The 9,581-nt window shown below is 39.9% G+C and overlaps 1 long non-coding RNA gene across 1 annotated transcript; it reads left to right on the top strand.

Moving 5' to 3' along the window:
- Positions 1-409: 409 nt before the first annotated feature.
- Positions 410-907, top strand: LOC124275111. Its single transcript, XR_006898209.1, has 2 exons — positions 410-548; positions 850-907. It is a non-coding gene; the product is annotated as an uncharacterized LOC124275111 (long non-coding RNA).
- Positions 908-9,581: the final 8,674 nt, after the last annotated feature.

The raw sequence follows: 9,581 nt of genomic DNA, 5'->3' as shown, positions 1-9,581 counted from the left end.
CTAGGCAGTTTAAGGGTTAAGCTTTAGAGCTTGGCCTCTCTCACTAAATTGCTCAAGTCATGATGCTTCTCGGCTGATTGGTCTCATTAACTCCATGCACAATTTCACTCATTCTGCACTGACTCTTTGCCATGTAAAGACAGCTTGGACCGAGACACAGTGTGACATTAAGGTTAGTATTCATTTAATTAAAGTAATATTGCATTTAATCCTTGCAGTATGTATATAATAAACGTATATCTATTTACTAACATTTAAAGAGGTATTATATTGTATAGCATGTAAGTGTGCTAAATGTATTTATGCTAGCTTTTCAAGCCTAAGGTATAAACATAAATAAGTATCACTAGTATATTCTTATCTTTACTATCCCTTTCACTGAATGTGTGAGATGAGAGAATGTGTTTTAAATATAAGTTGCTATGTTTTAACTGTGATAACTATAAGTGTATATTATTTATCATCTAATATTATTTGCAGCAGATAAGTCCCCGTCCATAAGACTGGTGCTGTGCCCGATTGTTGTACACCCTTGTACCACCCACAGGGTATGTGTATATGCATAATTTATATATCCATGTATTTAGGGATAAAGTACCATCACGTAATGCGTAATGGTGTATTATAATCTATCTTCTGTGTATTACATTGTATGCATGTATCATCATTACGTTATTCATAATGCTGTAATTTCATAATGCCCATATTCCATATGTGTTGTAAATAATGGTATTCATGCTTTGAGTATTATTGATAATTGTCCATATGTATTAACCCGTGTATGGAATTATATGTATCTTGTATGAATTGTGTGAGATGTATATAATATTATTATATTTATTGTTACAGGGTGTCGTTTAACATTCAGCAATATTTCATCCTACGAAATAAACAACCTCACACCCCAGCAGAGTGTTGGTTAGTCTATGGCCACGTTGACCCTGCTATACTACACTACTACAATACAGTATCTATGCAATACTACACTGCTACAATACTGTATCTATGCAATGCTAGACTGCTACAATGCTGTATCTATACAATACTACACGGCTACAATACTGTATCTATGCAATGCTACACTGCTACAATACTGTATCTATGCAATGCTGCACTGCTACAATACTGTATCTATGCAATACTACACTGCTACAAAACTGTATCTATGCAATGCTACACTGCTACAATACTGTATGTATGCAATGCTACACTGCTACAATACTGTATCTCTGCAATACATCACTGCTACAATACTGTATCTCTGCAATACTACACTGCTACAATACTGTATCTATGCAATGCTACACTGCTACAATACTGTATCTCTGTTATACTACACTACTACAATACAGTATCTATGCAATGCTACACTGCTACAATACTGTATCTCTGCAATGCTACATGGCTACAATACTGTATCTATGCAATGCTACACTGCTACAATACTGTATCTATGCAATGCTACACTGCTACAATACTGTATCTATGCAATGCTACACTGCTGTAATACTGTATCTGCCATACTACACTGCTACAATACTGTATCTATGCAATGCCTACACTGCTACAATACTGTATGTATGCAATGCTACACTGCTACAATACTGTATATCTGCAATACATCACTGCTACAATACTGTATCTATGCAATGCTACACTGCTACAATTCTGCATCTCTGTGATACTACACTCCTACAATGCTGCATCTGTGTAATACTACACTGCTACAATGCAGTATCTTTTACAATGCTACACTGCTACAATGCTGTATCTATGCAATGCTACACTGCTACAATGCTGTATCTATGCAATGACTACACTGCTACAATGCTGCATCTCTGCAATGCTACACTGCAACAATGTGTATCTCTGCAATACTACTGCTACAGTGCTGCATCTCTGCAGTACTACACTGCTACAATACTGTATCTATGCAATACTACACTGCTACAATACTCTATCTATGCAATGCTACACTGCTACAATATTGCATCTCTACAATGCTACGCTGCTACAATGCCGTATCTATGCAATGCTACACTGCTACAATATTCTATCTATGCAATACTACACTGCTACAATACAGTATCTATGCATTACTACACTGCTACAATACTGTATCTATGCAATACTACACTGCTACAATACTGTATCTATGCAATATTACACTGCTACAATACTGTATCTATGCAATACTACACTGCTACAATACTGTATCTATGCAATACTACACTGCTACAATACTGTATCTATGCAATGCTACACTGCTGCACTGATGTACCTCTGCAATGCTGCACTGCTACAATACTGTATCTATGCAATGCTACACTGCTACAATACTGTATCTATGCAATACTACACTGCTACACCACTGTATCTCTGCAATACTACACTGTTACCATACTGTATCTCTGACATCGCCTTCAACATCTCACAGTGATGTCACAAGTGTCAGTGAGTATTCAACACCGACCTCAGATCACAGTGATTGTGACATACTAGGTGAAGCTTGTGCGGCAATTGGTGGATTCAAAAATGATGATACTCTCCCTGACATCACAGAGGAAGAAATTGTTTTCAATTTTGGGCTTGAGACAGACCTGGAAACGATTCAGAACAGCCCGAAGCCTGACGTTGTGGTAATGAAGATTCATCGAGGATCTATGGCGTTCCTTGAGATATGTACACATTTTAAAGATCCCACAGTTCTGGGAAAGATAATCAACATTGTGCGTGTTCTTTCAAATGGTAGAGTTGAGCAGGCGCAGGATACAGGTGGTGTATTGGAAGTTTTGGTAAACCTTCTACAGCCAGTGCACGGTTGGGAGAAACGTGAAAGTGACATGTCTTCGCCATGACTTTGGTCAGAAGAGTGGAAAGCAGTCGGAAGAGTCCTCGTCTATGGATGGAAGACTCTTGGAGAATTGCCTTTCCTCTTATCACGGATCTTCATTCGTCGTTGTCTTTTTCCTGATCTATTCGTATCCAATGTTGATCTGATGAGCAGCTTCAACGACTTCATCTCATCTGTCGACAAGGATGTCTTCCTGAGGTCAGTTGAAAATTTCGAAAGTGTCGACTCGAGGAACTTATCAAAGCACTCGACACACATGAATGCCGAACACGTGTTAATAAAGAACATCGTTGCTGTCCTGTTAGAAATCGCACACAAGGAGTTACTGCAAACACCAATGTTTGTCTGTGACTGCTGGAGGGAAATTCTTCATGGCATAGACATTTCAACTCACAAGCTTGACAAGTTGTACAATACCCTGGTCCCCACCAACAGATAAGTTGCTCGGATCCTGGTCTTTCCGGAAACCAAAGGTCCTCTGGAGACTGATGTTGCCAAGTATCTGAAGAGATGTGTAAAGGAACTCGACTAAGAAAAAACTTCGTTTGTTCCTGCGGTATTGTACCGGTTCAGACCTACTTATCTGTGATAGAATCACAGTCGAGATGATATCCATGAAGCCGTTTGAACGACGGCCGATTGGACACACATGTGGATCTGTGCTTCAAGTTGGTAACCATTATGACAACTCCATGGAGTTCAGAGGCGTATTCGACGGAGTCCTGGTGAGCAACATTTGGATTATGGATCTTGTTTGAGTCTAGAATGATATTTTCTTTTCCATTTGTGATAACGTGAAATTATTATCAGAGTATGTTGGACAATCAAACAACATGCCTTTATTATTAATTCCTTTGTTTGTTCTTGCATCAGATGTGATTTAATGTTCATTTAACGCGTTCTGACTGTGTTGTGAATTAAACTGAGCAAGTTTGGTTACAAAGAATAGTTTCCTTTTTCAAGATATTGTCAGTGCAGTGTAAGCTAGATGGCACATATTAAGCATTGTTATATCAACGTACTATTCGTATTATATTATTCCAATTTGACCAGAAGAGATCAAAGTTGATATTTAGGATTTTATTATATTACTGATGTATGTTTTCATCTTTATAAAGATCTCCAAAGCACGTAAATAGTACTATAGTGAGTAGAAAACTTGGATGGATGTTCTTAATGAGCTGTGAGCTTATGCCACCAAGTAATATAGTGGTATTTATACAATGATTGTGTTTTAACAAGAATAATTCCTGGTCTTAGTAAAGGAAGTACTATTATTTGTGTTTACTGAAAAGAAATTGTTTTCAAGTTTAGTAATTTTAAGAGTCAAAGTTGAAACAGTAAATGATTGTGTTATTATTTACTGTTTAGCTCCTGCACTTGCAATCCGTCAGTCTGCACACATGGCAAAGGCGTTGTTTTGAAATATATGTCTCATACACTGATCATACCATTCAGTGAAAAGTCATTTAAACATTTCTTCAAAGTTAAAATAACATTGTTCAGTTATTTTTCACTGTTTTACTGTTGCTCACGTTCATTTTACAACAAGGTATTCGTTGTTTCTTCACTGGAAAAATATTAAAGGTAACTTTATGTTTTGATTTGTTTACTAGAATGTAGAATAGATTAACATATGTGAGGTTACTAACATGTTGATGCGGCTTTCTCATCCTCACGAGGTACCCATTCACAGCTGGGTGGACAGGGACATATAGGCACAGTACTTTGTCCAAGTTTACTGCACGTTAGCTTCACCCGCAACTATACTAGGCACATAAAGAAACTGTGCATACAAAAATTTAAAATCTAAATTTATCAAACCTGTGTAGACACATAAGGATTTAAACTCAGAGATTAGTGACATGTATCCGTGACGTCAGTGGGTTCGTCCTTGAGACGTGCAATACGTTGTTGCACGTGCATTCCGGGAAAGAGAAACAGAGCAAATGAATGCCACACAATACTGTCACTTTGGAAAGCTCAACCCCTGCCCTTGCGATCGTTCAAAAAATTAAACGGCTATTGAAACGCATAGCATGCCAAGGCTCACGTCTGCACAACGTCATGAGGCCATTGGGATGGTCCGTGGGGGAATGTCTCAACGACAAGTTGCTGCATCACGGGATCAGACCACGACGTCCCGCCATACGGCCTATCCTGACACAACGTCATCGACAAGCTCGCCGAATGTGGTGCCGAAATCATGTCCGCAGACCCTTGTTTTGGTGGAGAAATGTTGTTTTTACAGATGAGTCCAGGTTTAACATTTCCCATAGTGATGGACGTCAACGTGCCTATAGACGCGTGGGAGAACGTTATGCACAGGCCTGTGTCTTGGAGAGGAATCGTTTTGGTGGTGGTTCCGTGATGATTTGGGGTGGAATAACAGCACGCCAAAGAACTCCTTTGGTGATTGTTCAGGGCAACTTAACTGGTGTGGGCTACAGGGATCAGATTCTTCGACCTGTGACAATTCCTTTTTCTGCAACGTCATGGCCCTGGGTTAACATTCCAACAGGACAATGCCCGCCCTCATACGGCAAGGGTTGCTATGGATTTCTTGCAACACCACAACGTTGACTTACTGCCTTGGCCTGCAAATTCACCGGATCTCTCCCCGATGGAGCATGTTTGGGACGAGATGGATCGACGTCTATGCCTTCTTCCTCGTCCGCCAGATAACGTCCTTGACCTTGCAACAGAACTTGAGAGAATCTGGCGTGACATCCCACAAGCCTTCCTTGCACGTTTGATAGGCTCTATGCCTCGTGTCGATGCTCTGCTGTTCTCAATGCCGATGGTGGACATACCCGTTATTGAGCTTGTGACATTGTCGTTTGACCCCTGTCCCGTTTGTGGACTCGAGACGTCATTGTGATTGACTTTTCAATTGAAATTCTCCCGACTTGTTATGGTCTCATGATCCCTCCATTAAAGTTTTATGTACCTTTGACATTGTTATCGTACTTATCAACTGGCATAATATTTTGACAATGCACATTTTCTTTATGTGGCTAGTATAGGTGTTTGCACGTATTCATGTGGCCACCATCTAGTCATATACCAACGGATTCGCAGGTTCTGTTAAGTGCACAGGGTTGTGTACTGTACACTAGGGGTTGTGACAACACTGAAAGCGGCTGCGCACAAACTGGACTGCAAGGTTTTACATCCGGTGACAGGTGGGCTCAATCCCGACACCTCAAGCTGTCTGGATCACTAGCCTGGCGCCTTAGCCGGCTCGCCCACCATGTCCCCATAGCTGATAAGTTGATAGGAATATGGTGCTGTCGAGAGGCAAGCAGAATATCGCCTATGAGCATCTGCTCAGCTGAAACGTCAGCGGTATACATGTCGATGATATCACATCACACCAAACTTCATACTTCCAACTAGGTGGAAATTAAGTAAATCAATATATCATTTAGACTATATGCTTAAGATATATGTAAGTCTTATAATGTAACAATGGTTACAGGAGAACTCGATAAGTACTTCCTCGCAGTCCTAGTTCTAATTTGAATTACTAGAGGGCCTGAGTCGGAGACAAAAACAAATCTTTGATTTTACAAATGTACTTTTATATCTTGTTTTCAGTAACCGAAAGTTGTTTTAAATAGAATTCCATGGCATTCAGTATTGGTGGCAATATAGCATCCTGGTCGTGTCGTTACATTTAGTCAATTTCTGTTCGTATTTCCCGCCTAAGAAACTGATACAACAGGATTTCGTTTTTCCATTCAAGTTGGGTTTTGTCATCCATGTTCTTCCACTAATAGCTGGCAGATTTCAAAACACAGTCTCGTCGCAGCAGAACGGCCCTTTCGGGCGACTCTGTTCCACACACAAGTCAACTTCTTGGTCTGAAACTTCACGCAGATAGTCATGTGCGTCATACAGATCAGCACGTGAATACATGACAACCGGTTTCCCACCTGGAGCCTGGAGGTGTTTCGATGGTCTTATTCTATGTGTTTCACAACCTCATCTAATTCAGACTGAAAAAAAGAAATACATTCTATAAGGGGTAGATAATTAAGGACCAGGTGGATGAGTATCTTATTTATTATTTTCATTTGTATTGGTGTAAACTCATTGTTGATATTATCACACCGTTGGAGAGGATATTCTCACTATTACATGCGGCTTAGTGACGTAAGTTATGACCAGAGGATTTTGTTCAACATTGCGACCAACATAGAGTTCTCACTACCTCATATATGCACTACACGCTCATGTACATAAAAACTAACCCACATAGCGACTCAGATGGACACACAAGCATACTTATTTCCGACAAAACATACTTTAAAGATATCACTCTACCCAACTGTAAATGGATACCCCATAATTATGTGATTGATATGGGAATGTTATTTCTGAGCGCCTCAAGAGGCGGGAATTGAGATGGAAATTGGGTACATTAATGCGACAGTCATCATCTGTTAAGATAAACTCAGCGCTCCAGAAATGTATTGCATCATATCAAACCTTAAAACAGTTTAACCTTTAGGAATGAATAAGAAAACGGTTTACAACTTGGTTTTCATACTTCACAACGTGTTGTCATTAATATTACGCTTTTACATTTTGGTAAAATTCTCATTCTCGTATTTGACAGTTACTATCCCCTTCAAACAGTATAATGTCAGGATTACTTAAAATGTTTAATCTTTTATCAATATCGTGGTGACCGCCTCCGTGGTGTAGTGGTTAGAGCGTCCGCCCGGAGAGCGGAAGGTCGCGGGTTCGATCCCCAACCGCGTCATACCAAAAGACGTTAAAATATGGTACTTGTTGGTCCCTGCCTGGCGCTCGGCATTAATGGGTAAAACAAGGACTGGTCGGCTCGGAGTCAGTATAATGTGTCTGAGTGGGGTATTCATGCTTCACTGCGGCATGGTATCTCAGTGGGCTAGCACTATAAAACCAGCTTAAGTCTGGGCTAGTACAAGCAGCCGCACATACACATACACACGCATGCACGTCGTCATATGAGCGAAATATTCTCGCTAATGACGTAAAACCCAATTTCACCTCACCTCACCTCAATATCGTGGACATAATTGACAATTGTTTCAAAAGAACATACACATAGTTTGACATTATAGATAAAACTACCTGTATCAAGTCCATGAAACAAAACTGAATCAAGGATTTGTCGAGAAAGCCTCCAACAAAGAGGTCCATTCCTTTCAAGATCTCGAAGGTATCAATCCAATGTTGACAATTCATCTTCCGTAAAGTGCCCCACCATTGTTCAATTTTTGATTGTGATTGCTCGATCCAACCAAGGAACAATTATTTGCATATTGATCTGATCGTTACGTCGTAAGAATGACAGCATGTCCCTCACATATGACCATTTCCGGTACCAATATCCGCTCTAATACGAGTTGGACAACCTTTCGCCTTCTCACTTCTTGCAAAAAGTATCCGGTTATAAGCCTCGGATCACTGCTTGTTTTGTGAGCTTCTAACCAAACAATATATCGAGAGAAACCGTCGATTGCCGTTGATGCATATCCCATATGGCTTGAGTTTCTGCCATAACTGTCCATATGCTAACGAAAGTTTGGTCCATAGTTGAAGTATTCTCGTCTCAGGAGATGATGACGACGTCGCAGTTTCACACCTTAGGGGATCGATGATCTGCATGAGCTGCCTCCACAACCTCCTGTGTAACAACTAGTCCATTCTGTATACATTTCAAATGCATCATTTTGTACCCAAAACATTTCCCAGAAACCTGCTGTTGCTCCGTTAAAAAGGGCAATGTCATCAATGTCACCATGTTTTCCACGACGATATAGACACCTTCTTTCAGGACCCTCTTAAGGTACGTCTGTTAACAATGATTCCGTTGATATGCGCTAGACACGTCAGTATTTCAGTGTATCATAATCCCAGTGAAAAAATATAGAGAATTCGCTTTCCCATTACCGCACCAAATGAATACAGCATGAATAGAACAATATATATAGGTAGTAAGGCCTAAGTAGGAGATACTAAGTCCTACGTAGGAGATACTTTCTAAGTCCTACGTAGGAGATACTAAGTCCTACGTAGGAGATAGTATGTCCCACGTAGGAGATAGTAAGTCCTACGTAGGAGATAGTATGTCCCACGTAGGAGATAGTAAGTCCCTACGTAGGAGATAGAAGACCAAATGATATTACGGAAGCGTAGTAGGGCCACGGTGAAATTGTTTTGGTCTTACTATCTCCTACGTAGGAGATACTAAGTCCTACGTAGGAGATAGTATGTCCCACGTAGGAGATAGTAAGTCCTACGTAGGAGATATAGTATGTCCTACGTAGGAGATAGTAAGTCCTACGTAGGAGATAGTAAGACCAAAACAATTTCACCGTGGCCCCAATACTACGCTTCCGTAATATCATAATACAAATCATTAATGAAAATGTAAATAACCTCGGGTTAAAATACATTCTTATCTTAATCCGTCTGGACAATCAAAATAATCTGTCAAATCATCACTATAGCGAACACGTGATTTTATATTAGAATACATATACTTTAAAACAGAATACATTTTCCCTCGTAATCAGGTCTTAGCAGACAATATCATAATTTTGAACGATCATCAAAATCGAAAGTTTGTTTTCTTTAAAGTCGACAAACGCTACATACAATTTGTGTTTTCGGCATGAAAGACATTTTTTAATCATCGCATGTAATGTAAAAATGTCATCTGAAGTAGAAT

The sequence above is a fragment of the Haliotis rubra genome, unplaced genomic scaffold (genome assembly GCF_003918875.1).
Source record: "Haliotis rubra isolate DU_JTF1 unplaced genomic scaffold, ASM391887v1 Scf1985, whole genome shotgun sequence".
In the NCBI taxonomy this organism is placed as follows: Eukaryota; Metazoa; Mollusca; class Gastropoda; order Lepetellida; family Haliotidae; genus Haliotis; species Haliotis rubra.
Note: the sequence above shows the minus strand (reverse complement) of the source record. Positions and strands in the feature narration are given on the sequence as shown.